Source organism: Zalophus californianus, chromosome 3 (assembly GCF_009762305.2).
Source record: "Zalophus californianus isolate mZalCal1 chromosome 3, mZalCal1.pri.v2, whole genome shotgun sequence".
In the NCBI taxonomy this organism is placed as follows: domain Eukaryota; kingdom Metazoa; phylum Chordata; class Mammalia; order Carnivora; family Otariidae; genus Zalophus; species Zalophus californianus.
Window position 1 is genome coordinate 142,370,492 of NC_045597.1, and position 26,826 is coordinate 142,397,317.

The 26,826-nt window shown below is 37.5% G+C and overlaps 1 protein-coding gene across 6 annotated transcripts in view; it reads right to left on the minus strand.

Annotated features, from left to right (window-relative positions):
- ZNF385B (zinc finger protein 385B) overlaps window positions 1-26,826 on the minus strand; it is a 399,531-nt gene that overhangs the window by 309,081 nt on the left and 63,624 nt on the right. Inside the window, exons 2-3 of one of the 6 annotated variants that reach the window (XM_027591064.1) lie at window positions 22,536-22,599; window positions 19,431-19,594 (exon numbers count right to left, since the gene is read on the minus strand). The exons of 4 other annotated variants lie outside the window; for them this stretch is intronic. The gene's annotated coding sequence lies outside the window, so the exon portion shown is untranslated. The remainder of the gene's footprint in view (window positions 1-19,430; window positions 19,595-22,535; window positions 22,600-26,826) is intronic. One more of the 6 variants, XM_027591065.1, reaches the window with a different exon arrangement.

The following is a 26,826-nucleotide window of genomic DNA, read 5'->3' on the forward strand; positions in this document are numbered from 1 at the left end:
TGATAAGATAAGTTGTTTTTTAAAAGAAAGAAGAAGATTTAAAAAGAAAAAGAAAAAAGAAAAAAAAAGGGAGAGAATGTGATCAGGCAGGAGACTAGAACAAAGCCATACACTAGTGATTGAGGGTATATTTTGATCTGTTAGAAGAAATTGTATCTCAAAATTTTAAAGAGAGAAGAACTTATATATATATATGCCAAAAATAAGGGTAACTACTATGAAGGGATAAAAATATGACTCTAAAAATGAAAAATAAAAAATGGTTTTTTTTAAAAAAGGGATAAGATGTTGTTTGAAAAAGGGAAAAAGAAAAATTAAAAAAAAAGTTAAAAAAATTAACTTTGAAAAACTAATGAATTATGGTAAAAAAGCCATGAATTCTATGTGCAGTATTCCCCTAGCGCTGGACTTCTCCCGTTCTCCTTGATCAGTAAACTTGGTCTTGGCTTGCTGGCTGTTCGTGCTGATCTTCTGGGGGAGGGGCCTGTTGCCGTGGTTCCCAAATGTCTTTGCCGGAGGCGGAATTGCCCCGCCCTTGTGAGTCCGGGCTAAGCAAGCTGCTCAGGTTTGCTCTCATGAGCTTTTGTTCCCTGCAAGCTCTCAGTACAGCTTTGGAGGACCAGGGTGAAAATGGTGGCCTCCCAATCTCTGCCCAGAGGAACTGAGAACTCAGGGCCCCGCTCCTCAGTGTGCCCCCAGAGAAAAGCAGTCACTCGTCTCCCCGATCTCCGGCCGCACTCCGTGCTCACCCGGCCTGTGATTGAGCATTTCTATGTCTGGCACCCGACCCCGTGTGGAGTCTCCAAACCCAGCAGATCCCTGCAGTGCGCTTCCGCGCCACTCCTCCCAGGGGAGGAAGGGGAGTCTCCCCGGCTCTGCCGCTTGTTGGGTCCCTGCTGGAGGAGCAGTGGCCCGACTGGGCCGCGGATCACAGTTTATGGCAACCCCGAGCTGAGAGCCCGCGCCTCAGCTCCGTCTCTGCAGCCGGCTTCCCCACTCCGATACCTGGGAGCTCTGCTGCACTCAGGCACCCCCGGTCTTTCTGTGACCCCGAGGGTCCTGAGACCACACTGTCCCGCGAGGGTTCCACCCCCGCTTAGCCACTGGAGCAACGTCCCTCAGCAGAGACGGCTTCTAAAAGGTCCGATTTTGTGCTCCGCGGCTCTAGCACTTGCCAGAAGTGGCCGACGGAGGCCCCCTCCCCCGCCGTCTATCCTCCCGAATATCGCCTCGGATTCACTTCTCCGCCCGTCCTACCTTCCAGAAAGTGGTCGCTTTTCTGTTCAGAGTGTTGTTACTCTTCTTATCTTCGATCTCCTGTTGAATTCGTAGGTGTTCAGAATGGTTTGATCCCTATTCAGCTGAATTCCTGAGACCAGGCGAAATCCAGGTCTCCTACTCCTCCGCCATCTTGCTCCGCCCCCCCATTACCAGCATTTTTATACTTTATTAGAAAAACTCAGATTTTTTCCTTCCTAAGGAGGAAAGTCACTTTATCAGTCACACAGAACACTTCACTCCTGACCCTTCTGGTCACCAAATGTATGGAAGTTTTTTCCCCAAGCCAAGCAATCCTCTCTGACACGAGCTGGGTGTTCTTCAGCATAACTCAATTTTGACACTATGTACCCAGAGATTGCATCAGATCCCACAGGTTAAGGGCTCAATCCCACAAGACTGTCTCCCCAACACACACACACACACACACACACACACACACACACACACACACACGACATCTCCCAAGACCAGCCTTTCACCTGTGCTTCTGACCAACCTGCTCTATAATGGAGGTTCCAACAATCCCCTCCTTGGGTTCGATTAATTTGCTAGCATGGCTATAGAACACAGGAAACAGTTTACTAATTATTCCCCGGTTTATTAGTAAAAGGATATAATAAAGAATAGAGATGAACATCCAAAGAGAAGAGATGCATAGGGGAAGGTATGTGGGAAGGGCTTGGGGCTTCCATGACTCTCTGGGTGCACCACTCTCCCAGTACCTCCACATGTTCATGAACCTAGAAGCTCTCTGAACACTGTTCTTTTGGGATTTTATGGAAGTTTCATCAAGTTGGCATGATTGATCATTTACTCTATTTTCAGTCCCTCTCCTTTTCAAGAGAATCAAGGGTAGGGCTGAAAAGTCCAAGCTCCTAATCATGGCTTGGTGGTCAGCCCTTATGCAAGAACCACCCAGAAGCCCACCCAGAGTTGCCTCATTGGGACAAAAAGATACTCCTATCACTCAGGAAATTACAAGGGTTTCAGGAGTCCTGTGTCAGGAACCAGGGTCAAAGACCAAATATCAGAACAAAAGATGTTCCTAGTGTTCTTATCACTAAGGAAATTATAAGGGTTTTAGGATAAGCTCTGTACCAGAAACTGGGGACAGAGACCAAATATATTTTCTATTATCTCGCACATACTTATCAGTGTGATTATGGCAATGCTTTTGCTTCTCAACTAAAAAGACAATCTCATAGAAGAAAGAAGAGGATATTCATGTAATAATTGGGTAAAAACTAAGGGAAAAGGAGTATGCATGAGAAAGAATTGGCTGAGGTGAACAATACTGTGCCGTGAGGGATGAAGAATTCAAATAAAGAAAGGATTATGGCTTTTATGAGGATTCTTGCCTATGGGGATAACTCAAGAGGTGGAAGGACATTGGCTTTGAGTAGTTCTGTTGATTCAAGTTGACTTAGAGCTGTATGAAAAGGAAGAAGCATCTACAGACTAGTCCATATTTGGAGTGTTCACCTGTTGAATATTTAAAAATCAGAAAATGAGTTATAGCACAGGGTATGACCATAAAGATAGAAGTTGAGTCTGTGTATACAGTGTGCCAAAAAGAACTTATTTATACCCATACACCCTATGGCAAAGAGCCATTGTGCATTATACTGTAGGCTAAATCCTAACCTTCAGTGAGTTGTTAGAATATTACTAATTTTGGGGTGCCTGGGTGGCCTGGTCGGTTAAGCATCTGCCTTTGGCTCAGGTCATGATCCTGGGGTTCTAGGATCGAGCACCGTGTCGGGCTCCCTGCTCAGTGGGAAGCCTGTTTCTCCCTCCCCCCATCCCCCTGCTCATGCTTCCTCTCTCTCTCTCTCTCTCTCTCTCTCTCTCAATAAATAAAACCTTAAAAAAAAGAAAATTGCTAATTTTGATATGTAAAACCTATTTGTCCCATAAATATTTTATCCTGATGTCACCATTTTAAGGAACTCTATTTCACAAAATTTATTTTTAAATTTATTCAAATTATACATAAGTCAGGTTTAAGCATTTCCCATAGCTGAGTTGCAGAAAATAATTCAGTCATAATTAAAATGTGATTTAACTGCATAAACATCAATATTTTTGCTTGTATTCCCTAAATCTAAAACATTATGGTATCACAAAGCCATTTTTCTCATAAAACCTTAAAAAATATCAGTGACATATACCAGTTATGTTCAAACATACTATATTTTGTGTCCTCTCAAAATATTAAAATTTATCATAAGAATTAACTGAACTGATAGAGAGAAATAATTTTAAAATGAGCTCATCGTTAATATATTATGCCCTATCTAGAAAACTAATACATTGTAAAACATAAGGAAAACCAATCATTTCTAACCTTGCAAGGCTAGGTCAGATACCAACTCAATGAATCATTGAAATCTAAGTGTTATATTTCAACCCCAGTAAACAAAATCCTTAACTCAGCTAAGGACTGATGACACTTTCATCTGAAAATTTAACCCAACTTGGAGGTGGCTGGCCTTGCCCTTGTTGTCAATTAACATATGGTGTTTCACAGAAATAAGACCTACATCACAATGTTCCATTTTAAATGTGAAATCTAAAAAATGACTTCCTTGTATTATCTTATAAAGGATAAAACCAGCTTACCTGTGACTTTCTGATTGCCATTTGTCTTAGAAATACATTATGGTTTAGACTTATTTAAATATACATATTTTAACTAGTAAGAAAGAAACCTTTAAAATGAAATGAATGGCCATTTTAGAATTCTCCTGTAAACTTCTTCAGAATACCAGCATCTTTCATAATCTTTATCCCTATTTTACTTTCTCCCAGAGTTATTCTCACTTACAGATGATCCCCCAAGCCTCCAACACCACATTCATGGGCCACTCCTGGAAGGATGCATTGCCTAGCAGATAGGGTGCAGTCTGTCCTCCATGTCCCGATTTGTTAGCCCTAGTTCTGGCTTCACACTTTTCCCCTCTTGGGAAAAATATCTGCAGCTCCTGTTAAGAGCCACTTTCAACCAGAATATATTTCATTCCGAAGTCTTGAGAAAAAGACTTAGATGTGGTAGAGAGGCAAGATATCAGAATCTCAACATTCACTTTTGGCCTGAGATGATATAATTTCTAGGCTTTATAATATGTGTGGCAGTGATATTTATAATGTCAATTTTCTGGCTAAGGGGAAGGTAACTGTGAGTTTAAGTGGAAGAAGAAAGAAAAATCTCACTTTCTATTTTAAAGGTTTTTTTTTAAATCAGACTATCTTAAATTACATGTTTCACTTACATAGGGCAAAAGGACCTTCAGGGGTATCCAGTTTTGAACTGAGCAGTGGGCAGCATTCTGCTTTGGAATGCCATGCAAACTTATTGGAGGGTAAGAGAAGCCAGAACCAGTTCAGGTATTCTATGCTCTGTTTGTATGATTTTAACAGATTAGATGGCCAATCATTTAACATCCATGAAAGAATAAGATATTTTGGAACAGATCAAGGAATGAGAAAGTTGGTCCTTGAGTTGCTACTTTTGAGGAAAAGAACTGATAGGATAGTCAATGACTATCTAAAGGAGTGACTTTTAAATGACCAAGATGTGATACATCAGGAAACTTTTATATCTGACTTTCTCTTAGGCCTGGCTCTGACCTGTGTAGTTATCCAATTGTTTTTTATGATAAATAGAAAATTTATTATAATAATTATGATAAATCAGGAAACTGATTCAGAGGTAAAGACATCTCCATTATGCATGTGGAGAATACATTCCTTTACACAAAGTTGCCACTGCAGATAGAGAACATGGGAGATTTCCTCACTTCTGTGTAAGTATGAAAGACTCTGCCCCACCCCATGGATTAATTACCTCATTTTCCAACTCAAGTCAATCAATTTCATCCAATTCTCATTCATTCCCAACCTATAACAACCTGGATCATAACCCTTTCCCAAATTTAGTCCTTCTCTTTGAAAAGTCACTATAAACACTTCCTAATTGCCAAATCGAACCTGGTCCTCTCCTCACTCCTCATTTTTCTTGAAGTCCTCATGATGCTCCTTTTGCCAGGGTCTCTTCTACCACTGCACTCCTGAAGCATTGTCTTTGCATAGCAAGCCTGGATCCCAACCCTTATAGTACCATTTTAATTATTTATATGGTTTTATTATATTTACACAATTTTAGTTGTGCCCTCAAATTGACTGACTATCTAGGCCGAGGACTTGATGCTAGGGAAACAATAGCGAACAGGGTGGATGAGATCCAAACCTGAAGGGACTCTGTAGTCTAATGAGAAATACAGAAAACAGGAAATTATAACCGAGTGTGATAAATGCTGTGGAAAAGTCTGCATTTTTCTTCCTTGCTAGATTTCAAGCTCCTTGAAGTTAAGAACTGGGCTTTGTTAGTCTTTGTAACCCTAGCATCTAAGACTGTGTTTAGTCTAAAGTAGGCACTCAATAAATATTTGATGAATGAATGCATTGTTTGTATGTGTGGTGTGTAGCATGGGTTGTGAACACAGTAACCAAGGTAAATGTTTTCCAATAATTTCAGCTTACAGGTGGGCTGAGTACACAGCTGTTTGCATCTTGAGATTTCAAAAACAGTAGTAACCAGGCACTCCCAAAAGGAAAAAAAATACAACCACTCATTTGCAAACTAAAATCCCAATTATTTAGGGCAAATTTCTTCATTCCTTAACTGAAAACAAAATTTAAAGTTCAAATTCTCCTGGGGGGTAAGTCACAAACTAACATGAGCACACTTGTGCCAACATCCGTATGACCTCTGCTCGCTCCTCAACTTTTGCAGAGAATGGAGCACTGGGTATAGAGGAAAGGGTTAGGCAAGATAAAAACACACAAATGGGGAAGACTCAGGACTCTATGACACTGATTCTAAAACTCCTATTTTAAAGGGCGGTAAACAGCTGAGTTCTTGGGCACCAGATTACAAACAACACTCTTCCCCCAAATACAGAGTTTCAGGGAAAATTAAGAGGCCAGCAGTACAGTCTGGTCATTTTGTGGAATATTTCAGTATTTATTTCATAATAGGATCCAGATAAGGGAGGCCATAATTAGTTCAATTCAACTAGGCAATTATTTATTAAACATTGACTATATATAACACACTATCTTTGGCCCTATGGTGGCCAAAGGAATGAATAAAATAAAGAAATGAATAAAATAAAAAGCTTAAAATAAACCAGAAGAAGCAATCATTCCATTGCTCATTGTTTGTGAGAGTGACTGTGGAGAATTCTTTGCATAACAGTTTCCAAAGTACTCAGTATACTTCTACAGCATGTTAGTTTTATTACACTGGATTGAATTTACTATTTAGTATTCGATTTCACTAGACAGTTCATCAATCTTGGATTTTTTTTTTTTTTCTGATCACCTACTGGCACTTTGGTGAGTGCTAGTGAAACAGACTGTAATGGGGTTCTCTGGCCTAATGTGAATCCTAAGAGATTTTGACACTAATTACTGAATAAGAAAACCTGACATTTAAATGCTTCCTGCAGTTTGTTTCCTTTGAGAGAAAGATCTGAATTCAGTTTTGGGGCATACTACTCCTTTGTTTTGGAGAAAACATCCTGGAAGTTCTTTTGATCTTTTGATTATGTGAAGATGTGTAGGTAAAGCATGGACTCTACTCTATAATGGAGACTCTGGAGATAATATGGCTCCAAAGATCTTAATCTGCTTTTCATAATCATATAAAAGGTTGTCTTCACTGTGGCACAGCTGCATCTCTGCAAATTATCTTTTCTTTCACAAAGTATTTCTTTCCTGTAAGTGGATTTAAATTGTATTGTCCCTGAAAGTTTTGGTCAGATACTAGATGAATGTGTTGCTCAAGCAAAAAACCACCAGAGATCAGTAACTGGAAGCCACAGGAAGGACATGAATGCATCTTACCTTAGAAAGAAGAAAGGCCTGGGATTGCTGAAGCTCAAATTGGACTTTCCTGTATAAGCCCTATATTTGGGGTCATTCTAGATTAATAAACCCAACTTTGGGGAAGGTACTGATGTGTTCTGAATTATCTTTGGAGCTAAAGAAAGACCACACCTCTCTGGATGGGTATAGGATTACCACAAAAGGAAGAGACTTTTCCACTATCAGTCTTACCAAAAGATTGACAGGGGCAGGATGTAGACACAGAAACGGATGAACCTGTCATTATCTCTGGTGCCCGAGGAACAAGGGACCCGTGATCCAGGTATGAGAGGTTTGTTCCAGACATTCCCTCTGTTAGGAGGTAAACTGATCCCTGAATCAGATAGATAGGCCTGAGACTGGACAGAGAAGACTGCATAATAGAGAATGCTTATGGAGGCCTTTGGTCTATGAATTCAGAGAACCTCTGTATCTAATAACAACTGTGTGATTCTCCACTTGTACTTCCTTTTTATTTTTTAAAACCCAAAGCTATTAGTGAAATCATGCAAATATCACAGCTGATCTTTCTACTACTGTGGGGAATTATGCAAGTGTCTGGAATGGCACCTGGGGTAAAGCCATACATGGTAGATGCAGCACAGTGAGGAAGGATATTAGGGACTGGCAAAGAAAAAAAAAAGTGCAGTGGCCTAGAACCAGGCAGTTACTTAAGATGTTGAATAACTACTGGCCTAGGATATCTTAGGGATTCAAAAAAAAGTATGTAAGAAGGGCAAGTTGGTAAAATATTGAAATTCTTGCATCGAGTAGGGTAGAGATTTGAACTATTTTGAATTAGGTAATGTGATAGGTAAATAGGGTAGGACATTTGAATTACCTAAATGTAAATAAAACAAGGTTGTTTTATTCTAATTCATTATTATAGATTTTAAATCTTGACCTTAAGAAGGCTAAATAGTCAAATGTCTAAGATCAGTGTCTTTTCTGGCACCTTTGATCTTCTGAGTGGTCCAAATTACCATCATATACAAACAGTACAACAATGTCAATAACAGTAACAAGAAATATATTTTATTCTGTCAGAATATAAATTTCAAATATATATGTGCATTTCAGATAATACAAGGGTTGAAAATATCTTATATGCTTATTAATACATTGAGATTCTCAGTAGAAGGAAAAATGTATGTTTCTTATCACAAGAACAAAATGTTGCCATCATCAATGTTAATTATGAAAGCTGTCAATTTTAGATTAAAAAAATACGAAAAATTTTCATTTAGTTATATAGAGAAATTGATTGACAGCTAAACCTAGCACTAGCCATAGAGCTATAGAGGAAACATATGCTTATTTTGAGGTACAAATATTTATAAACAGTTTAATAATGTTGAGATAGAAATCAGATTAGAATTCTAATTTCTGTAGAATTCTGTGGTGTACTAGCTTTCATGGTATTACACAAATAACCTTGAAGCAGTATATTTAGTTTTTATTTCTTTAATTCCATTAAGACATGAACCTTTCTACAAAAAAGAAAATCCCATTTAGGAATTCTCCTCATCTTCTGAGAATGAAGTAAAAGCAAAAGGCTAGCTTTGCTACCTCAAAATTATTACCTCAAAGGGAAATAATTAAATAATACTTAAACTCATAATATGATAATATTTTCTGTTTCCATATCTCAAAAGTTATTTTTACTAATGTATTAGGTTTTACCTTTAGGCTATTATTGACTATAATACTTGGCTTCCAGAGTTGTATCAAAAGGTACATGAGGTATACCTCTAGTTATGAGAGAGCAATGCTTATTGACTGGGCTATGCAGTCTTTTTTGTAGGGAGGAAGCCTGGATTCCATTTGCCCTCTGCCCTGCCTAAAAGAGTAGCAGAACACAGGGAAGAAAGCTTCAAATCATGAAGACCTAGGCAAGGGCAGATGTTGCAGCCCTGTTCTTCCTACAGCATTGCCAGGGCAGGAGTGCAACCTTGGACACTATCCTGAGCAAGCCGTGGAGCCACTCCAGCAGTCAACAGCTGAGTCTTTGTGTGAAGCAAGAACAAGCTCCCCTGGCTCCTTGAGGTACCGGCCATTGTGTCTTCCCAGGCATGGAAGAAAACGCAGCAGTTTAGTAGATGGCTCCATACAAGCTAGATCCATCCATCAAGGACAGATCTCAGTTCACCGAATTCTCAGATAATTTTAAGAGGTTTACAAACAAGAATAGTATTTTTTTGGCTTTTGCTACATGGAAAATTATAGTTAAAGAGACCACATTACAGAGTCTAGTTTTATTTCCAGTCATAGTCTCTTTATATACCATCTAGATACATTTTTACATTTATTAGATTTTTTTAATCATTATTAAAATAATGTATTATTCTAGAAATTTTGAGAACTACAAAGAGCAGAGAAATATTGGAGGAAAATTCTCCATGTTCCCACCATTCAAAGTTAATGACATTTTATTTCTTTTTTTAAGATTTTATTTATTTATTTGAGAGAGAGTGAGAGTGAGAAAGAGGGAGAGCACAAGTGGAGAGAGGGGCAGAAGGAGAGGGAGAAGCAGGCTTCCTGCCGAGCGGGAAGCCTGATGCGGAGCTCGATCCCGGGACTCCAGGACCATGACCTGAGCCGAAGGCAGCTGCTTAACCAACTGAGCCACCCAGGCGCCCCTCATATTTTGTTTATTTCTAGTCTTTTTAAATGCACATTTGTTTTCACAGAGTTCTGGTTAGACAATACATACTTGATAAGAGCTCAAATACATAAATGCCATTAATGAACTCTTAAATTGATTATATTTACCTGCAATTTGATGAACAAGATGTCAATTTTTCCCCCTGATATGAATCAAATGTAACTGTAACAAGTGTTCTAAAGAAAAGAAACAGTGCTGTGAACACCTTTAATAGGGGGCTTTACCCTCAACTAATGGGAGCAATTAAAAATAAAATAGGCTGTTTGGACAATCAAAAAAGTTTAAGAGACGACAAGAAGCTAGGACAGGGTTGAGTAATAAAGTTCATCTACACAAAACTTCTACTTCAAGCCTGGAAGAAGTGGCTGTCTTATCTAATGCACAGAAACCAACACAGAATGTCAAGCAAAATGAAGAAACAGAGGAATATGATCTAAACAAAAGAACAAGATAAAAACATCAGAAGAAAAAAATTAATGAAGTAGAGATAAATATCTCACCTGATAAAGAATTCTAAATAATGGCCATAAAGATGCTCACTAAATTCAGGAGAACTTCAACAAAGGGACAGAAAATATAGGAAAGTTCCAAGCGGAAAAAATGGAATCAAAGAATACAGTAATTAAACTGAAAAATACATTAAAGGGTTTCAGCAGGAGACTAGGAGAAGCAGAAGAAAGGATCAGTGAACTCAAAGACAGAGCAGAGGAACTTACCCATCAGGGCAGCAAGAAGAAAAAAGAACAAAAATAAGTAAAATTAGCTTAAGGGACTTATCAGACAACATCAAACTGACTAACATTTGCATTATAAGAGTCCCAGAAGAAGAAGGAGAGAGAGAAAAAGAGGCAGAAAACTTATCTGAAGAAACTTCCCTAACCTGGGAAAAGAAACAGATATCCAGATCTGGGAGGCCCACAGAGTTTCAAATAAAACAAATCCAAACACACTATAATTAAAACAAGTTAAAGACAAGAAGAGAATCTTAAAAGTAACAAGAAAAAAAAAAAAAACAACAGCTTGTTACATACAAGGGACTCTCCTTAAGACTCTAAGCAGCTTTTTCAGCAGAAACTTTGCAGGCCAGAAGAGAGTAGCATGATATATTCAAAGGGCTGAAAGAAAAAAAAATATCTAATCAAAAATATTCCATCCAGTAAAGTTATTCAGAACTGAAGGAGAGAAGAGTTTTCTAGATAAGCAAAAACGAAAGGAGTTCATCACCACTAAACTGGCCTTAAAAGAAAGGTTAAAAGGACTTCTTTAAGCTGAAAAGAAGGGGCATGAATTAGTAACAAGAAAACACATGAAAGTATACATCTCATTGGTAAAGGTAAAAATATATTAAAGGTAGTAGATTAATCACTTATAAAGTCAATATAAAGTCAAAAGGCAAAAGTCTTAAAGGTCAGGGTGATAACCATTCTCCTCCTCAACTTACTGAAAGGGACTATATCTTGGAGACCATTCCAGTATAATCTTATCAGAGTCAGGAGGACAGGTCCATCCAGCTTTCCTTTTTTGGGCTCTGACTCTAGAGGAGCAGAACACACATTGAGTAAATAATCTCAATCTAGTTTTTCCAGTCAACTTCTCTCTTTACTTCATCTACAAAATGTGGCTATTAGAGATTTATCTATATCACCATTCTGAAGCTGAAAGCCAGATTGCTGTGGAACTCTGAGCAACTGTTAGATAAAGGAATGGCACTATAATTAATTCTCTGGAACCAAGCTTAGGTATCATTTATCATCTGTTCTTTCAAAAGTCAAAGAAGTTATATTAGTTGTACAGTACATATGAAGTTGTAACATCTGTGAATATTCAGTAATAGAATATCAACTTTCCTATAAGGATTCCAGGCCTGATGATTACTTTTTCACATCAGAAAGTATAATTTTTAACAGTAATGTGATTTTCATTCTTTTCTTCTGTTACAATATTTTAAAACTCAGTCTGGAATAACTGAAAATGCAACACTCTAATGTACACACAGACATAACAATGCACTTAGGTAACAGTTAATATGGAGACATCAGTAGCTTTGAAGTCAGTACCTTCTATGGGTAATTTTAACTGGTCCTTAGGCAGGTTCTTATCTCCCCCTTGTAGTTACCCTATTACAAGGTATTGACACTAATAGGGAACAAAGATAGATATAGACAAGGGATTGTATTCTATTGGGTCAAAGCACACAGTAAGTGTACTGTACTTAAGAATAATGTGAGAAGAAGATAGCAATTCCCAAAGCTCCCTTAAGAATTTACCAGGTCAAGATTTGAAGCTGACCGCTTCAGTGGGTGTGATATGGCTGCCAGGCAATGACCCCACAAGTCCTGTTGGACAAATTAATCTCAAAGGTACCACAGGCAGAAGATGACCCAATTACTGAAAAGAAGGTCAGGTATATAAAAGACAATGATGAGAACAAGCCACAAGGACTCAAATATCAAAACAATTGTGATTGTCAGATTTTGATTATAAGTCAAAATCAGAAACGTCCCAGAGAGAAAAGAATAAAATGCCTTATTGAAAATCAGTGTCCTGATGCTCTTGGGGGAAGAACAACCCTCCAGGTTTCAAATGAAAGAGGAACCTCCATGTTCACTGCTAGCTGGAACTGATATGAAATAGAGAAGGCAGACAAAGATGACCCAGAAAAGGGATGTGCAGACTAAGAGTCTGATGACAAGTATCTTGATTTTGTTGAATTTTTTATTTATTGCCTCTTCTACCTGCTCTTTCCATATTGATTTTCTTTTAAATGGTCTTTGTCCTTTTAAAATTGATCTTAAAAACTGTTCTTTGCCAAATATCTGCACTGCTTCTGATGTTCCATTTAATGACATTTAAAGTATTTATTTTTTTACTCCCCCCCCAAAGGAAATGACTGACTCTGACTTAATTCTATTATAGGAAAAAACTGGAAAAATAAAGAAAACCAAATTTATTTGTTGTCACTAAGCAAAACTGATAAATTTACTCTATAAAATGTTCATGAAGTATATCCCCCCAACTATGACCCAGATGAAGAATGTAAAGAATACTAAAGTAGTAAACACATTCATAGTATATTGGAGTAATTTTAAAAGGACTCATGCCAAACACACAAGAATGCTTGACTATTTGGGGATAAGAGGAGAAGAAATGGGAATAATGGAAAATACATACATACATACATACATACATACATACATAAATGGAGCCTCTCACAAACCAGCGATGAGTGTTAACATGCCATGACTTGAGGAGAGTAATTAACTCAACTCTCTACATCTAAGATTAGAAAAAAGATTAAAAAACAATTTTTTTAAAGATTTTATTTATTTGACAGAGAGAGAGATAGCGAGAGCAGGAACACAAGCAGTGGGAGAGGGAGAGCAGGCTTCCCGGGGAGCAGGGAGCCCGATGTGGGGCTCCATCCCAGGAGCCTGACACCATGACCTGAGCCGAAGGCAGATGTTTAACGAATGAGCCACCCAGGCGCCCAAAAATAATTTTTGTTTTGAAACTACTCTGTGATGATGAATAATGAGGTATTATGTCCCATGACAACAGGCTCATAAAAGATTCTCGAGTAGCTCCAAGAGGGGCATTCAAGAGCTTAGTCTGGTTATGAGGAGAGAAAGAAAGAAAATTCCCTGGAAAGCTGTTAACTATGGATCTAAGCTCCTCCCATCCTTACAGTGACTGGACAAGATTGAAAAGAGACTATATTTGCTTTGCAAGAATTTCCCTCTTTTGCCTTCTCATAAATTGCTTTTCTAGGTCTCCTATGCTTCTTTCTGAACCTATCTCTAAATTATTTCACATTCAGTTGTTATTGACTGATGTAGACCTCTTTGTCAGAATGAAAAGAACCTCCAGTACAGTTGTGTTTAATAGAGACACACAAGAGAAACACTCAGGGAGATTTTACCAAAATCCATATGTCCCAGCTCCACCTCTTTAGACTCTGATTCAGTAAATTTGCATTTATCTAGTGGTAGAATGGAAAAGAAAGAAGTAAAGAGTTTCTTAGAATGCTAAGAAACATGTGTTCAGCTGGTCCTGAGCATTTATCCAAGGATATCTTTCCACTTTCTAGTCCTACAACATCAGTTCTAGAGACTTCTAAGCCATTTGCCTAAAGGGAACAGGAGACCGGTACTATTCCCAATTGTCCCACTCACCCGCTTCTCAGCCTAACCAACGCCCCAGCATCGTGTGGAAGAAAGTGTCAGCTCTGTCAGTCACTTGATAGTTAAGAAATCACTTGTCTACCTGGGCATCAAATTCTTCTTCTGTAAAAGGAGGAGAATAAACTGGACGACCTCTAAAATTCATCCCTGTTCTAAAATTCCAGAAGTCTATATGGCTTCATTTTTGTCTGTTGTTTATTTGCTTTTCTTATAGGGGGAAATTATAATGTCTAACTTAATTTTTTGGCAAAATTTTATTGCCTTGGGAAAATGATCTGCTCTGATCCTTCTGACCTATAGCTCATCCTTCACAGAGAAACCAACAAGTGCTGCTGTCAGTTTCAGGTTTGCATAGAGAATATTCCCTCTCATCTCACTTGGTGATTGAGTGGGAGGCAGTAGGCAATATTTCAAAATGCAAACTGACATTTAATTATACAAAAATCTCCTTCCACGATCACTTCTCTTGCCAGGCTGATTCTGATCTACTTGAACATTTTTCCTTTTTTGTTGACTCCTAGTTTTCCAGTTCTTATTGAGAATAATCGGAAATGGGACTCCAACACTAGATTTATAGACTTGCTACTTCTTCCTCTATGCAATAGAATTTTAAGGTGACATTGTATTTGCAAAATGATGTCTCTTTCTGATACTCACCTGAACCCCTCATATCCACACTGACATTCTCAAAATCTGGGTATTGCCCAGTAATATTTTAAAAATGGAGTATTTGTACAAATGTCACATAAAAGCTTAAGTGGAGATTCTGGCAAAAAAAAAAAAAAAGGATGGAAATGGACCATTCTGTCTTAGCTAATTAAACACTGAAATGATTCAGCATGGAAATAAGTCAACCAGGAGTACAGCAAGGCAAGTGAGGCACTTGTCTCAGGTATGGAATTTAAGGGGACACCAAAAATCTCAATAATTAAGATAAACAATGTATTAATGCAATATTTTAGATCAGTAACAGTGCCATGGGAAGCCATAGTGGAGCCTCACACAAAAGAAAGAAATTTTTAAATGATCTTATCTTTATTTAAAATTTTAATATTTTGCTCACAGTGGATTTAATTGAATTTGATATTTTTTGAATTATTAAAATAAAATATTTATATTGATTACTAAATTGGGGGCAGCCCTTTAAAGCTTTAAAGTTTGCACCCCAGGCAAGTTCTTTCTTCACTTCACATAAGTCCTAGCTCTGGAATAACTTACCTTCTGTTATAAGCCACAGGCAAAGGTCAATGCATCTTGTTCTTCAATAATAAGACTCCTACAATAACTCTAATGGTTTCTATTACAGCTACCATTTGTGTGTGTGCATTTTCGAAGTGATTGATAACATTTTAATAATTTATTCTAAGCAGTGACTGGAGAAGTAGGCAATTTTCTTTTTACATCAAAGAAAAATGAAACTCTGAAAGGTGGAAATAACTTGACAAGGGGCATACCTCATGTACATTGTACTGTTAAATGAGATCAAGGGGGAAAAGGGAGAAGGAGAGAGAGAGGGAAGGAAAGGGGAAGAAAAGAGGAGGATGAATACACATCCCAGGGATTTTCAAAATGAAAGTATATGGACGCATCTGGTAAATTTGTTTAAAATGTAGATTCTCAGGCTGACCCATATACATTGAATTAAATAAGACCTGGGGTAACTCTGAGAATCTGCATTTTAAGTGATTCTGATGCAAGTGTTCTAGGGACCACACGCTGAGAAATATTGAGGAGATGCACCCAATCTGGCAGAATTTGGGTTATATTATCTGAAACACATTTTCTCATAATTCCCCCCTTAAAAACCTTCAAGGTAAGAATTAATGCCCCTTTCTTTACATATGAGGAGAAAAATCCAAGATGATAGGAAAATTATAAACTCACATGTTGAGTGGGTAGAAAAACCAAATTCAACCCAGATCTTTCTCCAAATTCAAGCACTTCCACTGTACTCTGGGACTTCCATGAAAAAGGCAAGGGATGCATCTGTCAGGTGAGTGCTCTCATGTACCAGAGACACCAGATTATATCAGGGACTCTAAGTGAGCTAAAGCGTGGCAGTCAACAGGTGCAATGGCAGGTGGCTAGGACAGATGTCAGAGGTATGCACAGATGAAAAGAAAGGGTAACAGATGTTAGAGTAGACGTGAGGCAGAACAATTCAGGAAGTAGAAAGTAAGTAATGTTTTGCACATACAATGGTTTTATCTTGCAGTTTAAAATTCAAAATGAGAACTACGATTATGTCAATGTTAGCTATTATATGAGCAAATGACATAACATATTTATAGATATGGCAATAATATAGTTTGATGAGAGAAGAACAAAATCTTGAATTGAGCCTGTTTTCTAGTTTAAGACTACATCGCTGGATTTATCCCCATTCTGCCTTTCTGTGCCTTCTGTCTCTAGTCCTGAACTCAAGTTGTTCTTACTGGGCCAGTCTAACATTTGTATATTTTTAAGCCAGAACCTACTTGAAATCCATCTCCCCCGGGGACATTGTTCTGGTTAACTCCATATCATTCCAATATTTGACACCTTACCATTATGTCCACCCAGTCTTCACTTGTGTTTACGCTTTTGTGTATAGCATACTTATTATTTATATACCCTGTATTGTCTGGCTTAATAATTTATCTAGATCATGGCTAGATTTGTAAACCGATTTCCAATTTCTGAAGGTGTCTGAATACTCTAAAATTTAATTACTGAAATTCTGTCACCTGAAAAATCCTATATACCATGAAAAAGAGCAATGAGTACTTACTGAAGAGAATAAAAATGAAACAGTTACAATTTTGTAAGGCAATAGCTCTGCAATGTTATCACTCACTTGTCACTGAAGTGAGTTTTCTCCCCCCAAAGAATACATTTATAGATTTCTAATATTTAATAACCATTAGACTCTTCCCATTTTTCTAGATCTGGTTGGGAGTAGGGGTGGAAGAGAGAAGTGTAAGATATAGTCTCGAGAAACTTAAAATCTTACTGAGGAAATAAAAACCAATGTCCATAATTTTAGGCCAAGTTGCACTTAACCTACAATCAGAATAGAGGAAGGAGGGTTCAACAGGACCTCAAGAGTCATCTTGGATGGGATGAGAACACTTGTGGCAGAATCTGATTGGGTGGAGAGGGGAAGAAATTGGGCCTAAAACAGAGAGAGAAGTGAGTACTGGGGGGTCAGTGCAGGGGTGTCATCAGGCCAAACAGGACTTGGTCATAAAAGGTTTATAACGGGAGACTGTGTGGAGGGAAGTTTAAAAAGAAAATAAGTGAGAGAATAAGGAATGAGAGAGAACAGTTCTCAATCTCACACCAAAGGAGAGATGGATATAGTGATAATAATGGAATAGACTATTGAGGAAAACTGAAAAATGTTTTCTAGAGAGAAGAAACTTTGAAGATACAACACAAAGAGGCGGCAATGAAGGGAGAGAAGGGTTACAGTGGTAGTGAGTCCCCAGAAGAAGGATTTAGGGATAGGGTGTAGAATATAGTGGCCAGGAAAACTTCAGGGGGGTAGAAAATGCCTCAGAAGGGAGGTAGGGATCAGAAAACTGCTGGGGAAAGTGGGAGGCAAGAAGGGAGGCCACCCCAGTTGGCTTCCATCATGTTCACCATGTGGGAGGTGAGATCAGCTAAAGGCAAAAGGGAAGTGGGGGTAGATGCGAATGTCTGGTTAACTGTGGAGATGAGTTTTACAGGGTGTCCATGCCATCTTCGTCATCCATGGTGACACTATGCTGGGTGTTAAATCTTACATAAATTATTCTCATAAAGTGAGATTCTACATTTTATATAAAGAGATAGCTACACCTTCTCCCTCAAGATCATAAAGTATAAATAATACAAAGTCTAGATATATTTCAAGATCCAGAAGCAAATCCCAGCTTTCATTCTTTTACAGTTTTGTATATTCCACTAGGCAGTCAACTTTTTTTTTAAAAAATTGCTAATTTGGGTTGTTATTACACAATGTTTTGAAATGAAAAAACAGTGGTGTTAATGACTTGGGTTGGCATAGCTTAATAAGTGACATAAAAACTTTGTAAATCATTAATATCAGAGAGCTAACATTAACTTCTCGATAAAAGTAACTGTATTTTAAAGTATGAAGTAATCCCTCATTTAATTGAGAATTTCTATGACTTTCCATATATCAGGAAGATGTCTAGCAACTACATAGTAAGAAGCATCTCTGGGCATATTAAGTTTTAGATTTAAACCAAAAAACAGACTGTGATAGAGCATGCTAATTTATTTCTCTCTTTTCTCCCTGAGACAGAAACTATGAAGAGTCTAACCAGTTATTCTTGCTGGGGATATAGGGCAATCCATCCATGGAAAAGCAGAGAAGCAACTAAGGTTAAGTTTGAAGGACACATACTCATGCCAGTCTTGGGGAAATTTGTAACCAAGAACTAATAATCATTGGCTAACTAGGAAATGACATTTCTAGTATTTTTTTTTACCTTCCTTAAAGACTGATTCATTATGTTTTATACATATTATTAATTTCAGGAACAGTGTCCAAATTGCCTCCATTTCAGTGAAGTGGGAGATAAAAGATGCTTGGTTCAATCAAGGCTTCCCAAATCCCCACAGTTTTGTGTTTGAGGTCAGTCAGCAAACGGCTGGAAGCACAAAAACATACCATAGTCCCCCTCCTGGGCTGCTACTTTACTAAGAAAACTTCAGTTATCACAAATTATAATCGCTTCAAGAAATGGAGACGGTCATTTTACAAACAATTTTACTGACTTGACGTTCTTCATTTACTTGTCTAGAGATTACTTATGCAAAGTGTTCTCACAGTTCACAGATGACTGGAGCATTCACCTTTTAGAAGATTTTGTAAACTCCCCTGGATCCTGGATGAGGGAGTTCTCCTCCTGGGGGAACATCAGAGTTTGATCTAAGGTTGTTTTCATTTCTTCATACTGAAAGCATCGTTTCTTATTTGCCATGGATTTCCCCCCTCCTTTGTTGTCTACGCATGATAAGGAAAGCATCTCACTCTAGGACATACCATCCTCCCTCTTCCTGCCCGCAGTGCACCATGCAAATACACTACACCCAGGAAAACCACCTTGGAACAATTGATTAAGAAGAATATTAAAATAAAACTGTGCTTTTTCCCCCCATCTTGTGGGGAAAGGGAGCAGCTTGCCTCATTAAAGATTCAGAGCCGCTAGTATTGCCTTGGAGCAGGCTGACTAGTTTTGGAATCTCTATTTAGCCAACATGCAAATGACAATCTCCCTCAAAAGCCTTGAATTTGGGCAAAGAATGCTGATCAAGAAAATGGAAAAAAATACATATACGTATATGTACATATATATACCCGTACATATATACATACATACCATCAGACACTGTCACTCAAAATCTCTGCTCCTGTTAACTGTTCAGACTGAAGAGAGTATGGGGAGCATGCCAGCAATAAAAGCCAAATTGGCTGCATTGCAAGCCTGCCTCTATCCTCTGCTAGCTGTGTCTTCGTTTAAGATATTTAATATCTCAGCATGATCTGAAAAGTGAAGACAGTATAATTTCTTTATAAGATTCTGGTAAATTTGAAGATAACACCTGTAAAGTGACTACAACAATGGTCTGGCACACAACTTAATATTTAACAAATGTTAATTTCATCTCATTAGGAATGTACTTTTGGGACTGGGGTGGGGAAAAAAAAAACCCTAACCTGAAGCCCTTCTTACTATAGTAATTATTTCACAGAAACGACTACTTTTCTCCACAATATGATCTCTGAGATTGATCTTAAGTAACAGTTCCTTTTTTTTCTTATCATAAAAAATTTAAAGCATAAACAGAATTAGAGAGAATAGTGTAATTCTTCCCCAGTTTTGATAATTATGATCTTGTGTTTCACCTGTACTCCCTTCCACTTTTCCTCCCCCCACAAGATTATTTAAGCAAATCCCAGAAATAATATTATTTCATCCGTAAGTATTTCAGTATGTCTCTCAGAGATAAGGATTAAAAAAACTCCACAGAACCACAATACTGTTACCACACTTTTAAAGTTAATAATAATTCTTTAATATCATCAAATATCTGGCCAGTGTTCAAATTTACTCAACAGTTGTATGCATGTTTTTTTTCCCCTAACAACTTGTTGAATTAGGATCTGAGTAAGATCCATGCACTATAATTTGTTGATATGTCTTTCAACCCGTAATTCCCCTTTCCTTCTTTTTTTTGTCCCCCAATGTATTTGTTGAGAAAACCAGGTTGTTCATGCTTTAGAGGTGTCCTAATGTTACACTTCCTCTCATTTTATCCCTATGGTATCTGTCAGTGCAGTCTTCTGGTTTTCTTTTCTTTCTGAAACTGATAATCAGATCCAGGGGCTTGGTCAAATTGAGGTCTATGTCACAAGTAATTCACAGGTGATACTGTGGACTTCCATCAGGAGGCAAATGATACTTCTTGCCTTTCTTTTTGTGACATCAGCAGGTGCTTGGTGGGCATTACCTGAATCCACTGTTGCAAAACAGAAATAGTGTATCATTCTTCTACATTTATTAGCTCATATAGTCCTACAAAAAGAAAGCCCTCTCATCAAGTCTTGATTATTAATTCTTGATTTCCTGAAAAGGCAGGAAAATTGCTTCATTTCTTCTCTTTTTTTTTTTTCAAAATACTGACTTTGTTTGCTAGCATCCTACACAGGTGGCCACTGAGGACTTTTTTTAAGTATCATTATAAACATGTATTTAACATATCTGGTGTGTTTCAATCTATTATTGATATTATTCTAATTGATGATTAAATTACTCTGTCTTTTCTTAATAAGAGTCTGTTCAAGTTGATTCCTTTTGATGCAAACCTAGTAGTCTTTATAGCTTCCTTTCTTTCCACCTCATCTTTTATTCCCTGTCTGAGGGAGGTTGGAGAATCAACTATTTCTCTAAGGACCTCAGTTCCTTTCAGAAAGAAATGGCACTTAGATACCAGAGTCTGGTAGCATGGGCTGCTTATTGTTATGCCATTAGTCATTGTTATAAGCCTTTTCAGTGGACAGAGGTAGTAAATACTTCTTTAAAAAAAATAAAACGTTTCACAGGTTCTTACTAATATTGTAATTCAAATCTGATACTATGAGTTTTCTGTTAACCCCACTCATCTTCACGGATCTGCATCTTCATCTTCTTCCAATGTCCAAATTCCAGTTCTCAAGGACTCCAGCATAATAACTCATCTGTTTTATCTTGCAATCCTAGTTTCAGGATCAGAATATGATTACTACCCCAACAATACACTTAGACTAAGTAATTTAAATTGTTTGCATTTCTTTTGTTTTTGGGGTGTATATCCCTAGGTGTGTATAGTCAAATTACAGTGGTTTAAACTTTTAAGAAGTTTTTTTCTATGTGGTTATGCCACCAATTTTTGGCACAGGTTACTTGTTTCACTTTGCTTTTGACTTTTAAGGGTTGTTTTCACATTTAATTTTGTTTTATATGTATTTAAAATATTTACATTGCTCCAAAAATCCTATCTATGATAAAAAGGTATATTCAGGAAATTCTAGCTTATCTACCTGTCCCCACCATCCTCTATAAGACTCATATCTTATTTTTAATAGTTTATCCATTCTACTTTTAATATAAGTAAATACACCTCCTTCTTGTAAGAATAATGGTAATATCCTGGACATACATTTATCCACCTTCTTTATTTCACTCAATGGTTCCTGCATCATATGAAAACTTTCCTCATTCATTATATTGGAACAATTGCTTGTACTGGCTAAGCTGATGTAATGATCATCAGATATTACTACCACATGTGTGAGACAATGAGGTAGGCATCCTGTCTCATGTTTAAAAACCCAGTAATGATTAGTTTTTTTTTAAAGATTTTATTTACTCATTTGCGAGAGAGAGAGAGCACAAGCAGGGGGAGAGGCAAAGGGAGAGGGAGAAGCAGACTCCCTGCTGAGCAGGGAGCCCAATGTGGGACTCGATCCCAGGACCCTGGGATCATGACCTGAGCCGAAGGCAGACGCTTAACCATATGAGCCACCCAGGCGCCCAGTAATGATTAGTTTTTAAAAAGTGTACCTTTTGACTCCCTTCACCCATTTCACCCACCTTTCAGGGCCAAAAGGTACAAACTTCCAGTTACAAAATAAGTAAGTCAAGGGGATGTAATATATAGCATCGTTACTAAAGTTGATAACACTGCATTGCATATTTGAAAATTTCTAAGGGAACAGATCTTAAAAGTTCTTATCACAAGAAAAAACTTCACTGTGTGTGGTAATGGATGGTACCTAGACTCACTGTGATGATCATTTTATACCATATACAAATATTGTATGATTATATTGAAAAACTGAAACTAATATAATGTCATATGTCAAATTGTCAATTATACCTGTTATAAAAAAAGCATACTTTACACCCTCATTTAAAGTGTCAGTATTAAAAGGGAACACTTACTTATAAACCCATTTCTCTCAAAAGTTGGCTGTTTCGTTAGTGTTGTATTCCTTTACGTGAACACCTGTGGAAAATTAGTATATTAATTCTCTTCTCCCCGTTTAGGCATTTGTAAGAGTAAATATCTCATCAGTTAAAAATCCTGAAATATTTGTAAAAAGCCTGAGAATGTATATATGTTATTTTTCTTTTTGTCATTTCTTGTTTGTAGCAATTTTATAATGGAAAAATTTGGAGTCAGAAGAACCGATTAGAAATCTTAGCTAAACTGCTACCTAGTTGGATGACTTTAGGTAAATCACTTCACCTCTTAGAACTTCAATTTTCTCATCAGTCAAGTGCACATAATACTACCAATGCCAGAGTGTTGCTGTGACAAAGAAATAATTATTTGAATGCAACATATAAACCCCACAGCACTCTGAAAATGTAAAGCATAATAAACAGGGAATAGAATGGCTGGTTTGATAAAATCCAATCTTAAAGCTTTAGTTTGTTTGTTTAAAATGATGGCAACATCCGACTGTGAACGAGAGCTTTATGATCATCCAAGCTGCTGTCTGGAAACTGACTTTTTGCCTGAACAGAACTCAGTTATAAATATCTGTCTTTGGATTTGACATTCAATTCTGAGATGAATCGAACATGCTTCAGAATATTAATCTGACATCGAAGAGCTAAAACTCCTTGAAAGTAGATAAAACAGTTTGGGGGAAAAAAGCAACCTGTTAATCTCAAGTGACTTTTAATTGCAACTCTGATTATTCAATATAGTAACATATCTTCAGATAGAAACTCATTTCTGAAAATTCATCTCCAAAGCTTTTATATAATCTAAGTTGGAGAGGAAATGTACCTATATTTTATGTTGAGGGAAAATAAAACACTAAAATTAATCATTTGTTCTCCTAAAACTTTTTTGACATAAACGTCATTAAGGAAACAATACTATATGACATAACTTTTTGAATGTGATTCAGCAAATAATAAAGCAACAGGGATAAGTAAGAGACTTATGGCACTGCATTAAAAATCAACTATGTTCATATTGGCCTTTTTTGGCTGTTACAAAGTATACCTTGATGAAATTATTCATTTTTGCCAATGAACTCTGAGCATGGTTCTCTGCTTTTAACCCAAAAACTGCTTTGGGGAATGCACATTGAAGAGTTATACCTAAATTCACATGTAACAATAAAAAAGTGCCATATATACATTTTTTAGCTCTCAACTTTGCAGTTGCACGTTATTTTCCTCTTTCCACTTAAATCCTGCAGGCTGCCAACAGTTGTATGTCTAAGCCACCAATCCAGTCTTGAACAGCTCACTGGGGGAGGGAGGGCAGAGGAGCTTAGTTATGAAAAAATTCAAACACATGCAAAAACAGTGAGAATAGGGCAATGTGCCTTCACATATCCATCATCCAGATTTAACAATATCAAGAACTTGCCACATTGATATCACCTTCCCTTTATTGCTTTGTGGAAGCCTTTTAAGCAAATCTCAGACTTCAGGCACACATCAGCACACATCTCTACAAAAGATGGGCATTTTCTTACATAACTACAATGCAATTTCCACCATAAAAATATTGCCAATTATTCCTTTATTTCATCTGTTACCCAGTCCATAATCAAAATTTTCCCATTGCCTCAAAATAAGTCATCTTAGAGTTGGCATATTCAAATTAGGAGCCAAATTAAGTCTACACATTACATTTGATTACTACATCTCCAAAACCTGTTTTAATTCAGAAATGTGCCACCTATATATTCCCCCATGTCACTGACATGAGAAACCCTTCCTTTTCTTTAAAAAAAATACACATTTCTTCTTTCAAAATACATCTCTAAAGGCTAGTGAAACAAAAGCAAAAATGAACTTTTGGGACTTCATCAAGATAAAAAGCTTCTGCACAGCAAAGGAAACAGTCAACAAAACAAAGAGGCAACCCACAGAATGGGAAAAGGTATTTGCGAATGACACTACAGATAAAGGGCTGGTATCCAAGTTCTGTAAAGAACTTCTCAAACTCAATACCCAAAACACAAATAATCAAGTCAAAAAATGGGTAGAAGACATGAACAGACACTTCTCCTAAGAAGACATACAAATGGCTAACAGACACATGAAAAAATGTTGCACATCATTAGCCATCAGGGAAATTCAAAACAAAACCATATTGAGATACCACTTTACACCAGTTAGAATGGCAAAAATTGACAAGGCAAGAAACAACAAATGTTGGAGAGGTTGTGGAGAAAGGAGAACCCCTCTTACACTGTTGGTGGAAATGCAAGTTGGTACAGCCACTTTCAAAAACAGTGTGGAGGTGCCTCAGAAAATTAAAAATAGAGCTACCCTATGACCCAGCAATTGCACTACCGAGTATTTACCTCAAAGACACAGATGTAGTGAAAAGAAGAGCCATATGCACCCCGATGTTCATAGGAGCAATGTCCGCAATAGCCAAACTGGGGAAAGAGCCAGGATGCCCTTCAGCAGATGAATAGATAAAGAAGATGTGGTCCATATATACAATGGATTATTACTTAGCCATCACAAAGGATGGAATCTTACCATTTACAATGACATGGATGGAACTGGAGGGTATTTGGCTGAGTGAAATAAGTCAATCAGAGAAAGGCAATTATCATATGGTGTCACTTATTTGTGGAACATAAGGAAGAGCATGGAGGACATTAGGAGAAGGAAGGGAAAAATGAAGGGGGATAAATCAGAGGGGGGGATGAACCATGAGAGACTATGGACTCCTAGAAACAAACTGAGGGTTCTAGAGGGGAGGGTGGTGGGGGATTTGTTAGCCCCGGTGATGGGTATTAAGGAGGGCACATACTGCATGGAGCACTGGGTGTTATATGAAAACAACGAATTGTGGATCACTACATCAAAAACTAATGATGTAGTGTGGTGTAGTATGGTGACTAATGTAGCACAATAAAATAAAATTAAAAAAAAAAAAGAAAAAAATACACATTTCTTAAGTGCCCATTTCTTGATAGATCCTTTTGCATTTATTACCTAATTTGATCTCAAAATAACCTCAGAGATGATGTGGCAGTCACAGGTACCTGTCTACCAAAATCTGGGCTTTCTCCCCCATGGTATGGAGCTTTGCTGCTGAGAAGCAGCTGCCAACCGAGACCTTACCAAGGAGTCCAATCAAAGCTGGATGAGAGTATTTCCCAGGGACAGATCCCCCCAATAACTTCCCCTCACCTAGGAATGTGCTCCTTGAAAGGTAGGTTGTGGGCATATTTGTGGATAGACATATCCTCCCAAGACAAAGTTCTTAACTCCTTTCTCTATGCTATGATGTTGTGTCACATTTCTTTTATATCATTTCTTGCATTTTAATTGTAGTCATATCTATCTTCAACCCACTGCATGGTAAATTCCAACAGAAAATTATGCCTTATTCAACTATGAATCTCCAGGGCTTACCAAACTGCCTAACGTGTAACAACTGGTGGCATATAAAAACAAAACAAAACAAAACAAAAAACCCAATGAATCAATTATACATCCGGCTCTTAGAATATGTTTAAGTGGCAGGTTATCATTGATTTGAGAGGAGTTCCTCAAATGCATCCATGACAAAAATCACAGCACTGTAGAGGAACTGAGGCATGAAAAGCGGCGATACATAAAATTATAGAATATGAAAGGAATGAAGGGAAAAGGTGGCAGAGGGAAAGAGTCCAAGAGGAAATTTTATACTTTCAAGTAAGAAATTTTTCTGAAATACTAAAACGCAAAGGAAACGAAATTGTAGTTAGTACGAGGTCATGGATCTATACTGGTCTTTGCACAAGAACATCCCTGGCTGATTAGCAGTTAAGCCATTTTTTAGTATTACCAAAGTTGAGATAATACAATTCAGAACAATGTTTAACAATCTTTATTGTTTAGAAAGTCGAACCCAAATCCCTTACGCTTCAGCTTAAGCACTTTCTTCTTCCCCATCATGAAAGGTGACCAGCTGGCTGCCATGCTAAGCAGATCTCTATATATACTCCGAGACCCTCCAAATATGCACTGCTTATTCCAGTCTTTAAATAATGCAGCTCTCTTCACACTCTTTCTTATGCATTCTGTTGGGAATGATCCTTTATGTAATTCATCATATTAAATCATCCATTTTTTTTTTTTGCTACATTCCTTAACTTTACCTCTCCCCAAGCCCCTTCTGTTAATGTCTCTAGTTCAAGTTACTACATTAAATCCTTCCCCTCTCAAGTTGCCATTCTGCTTTCTACATCTTAACAGA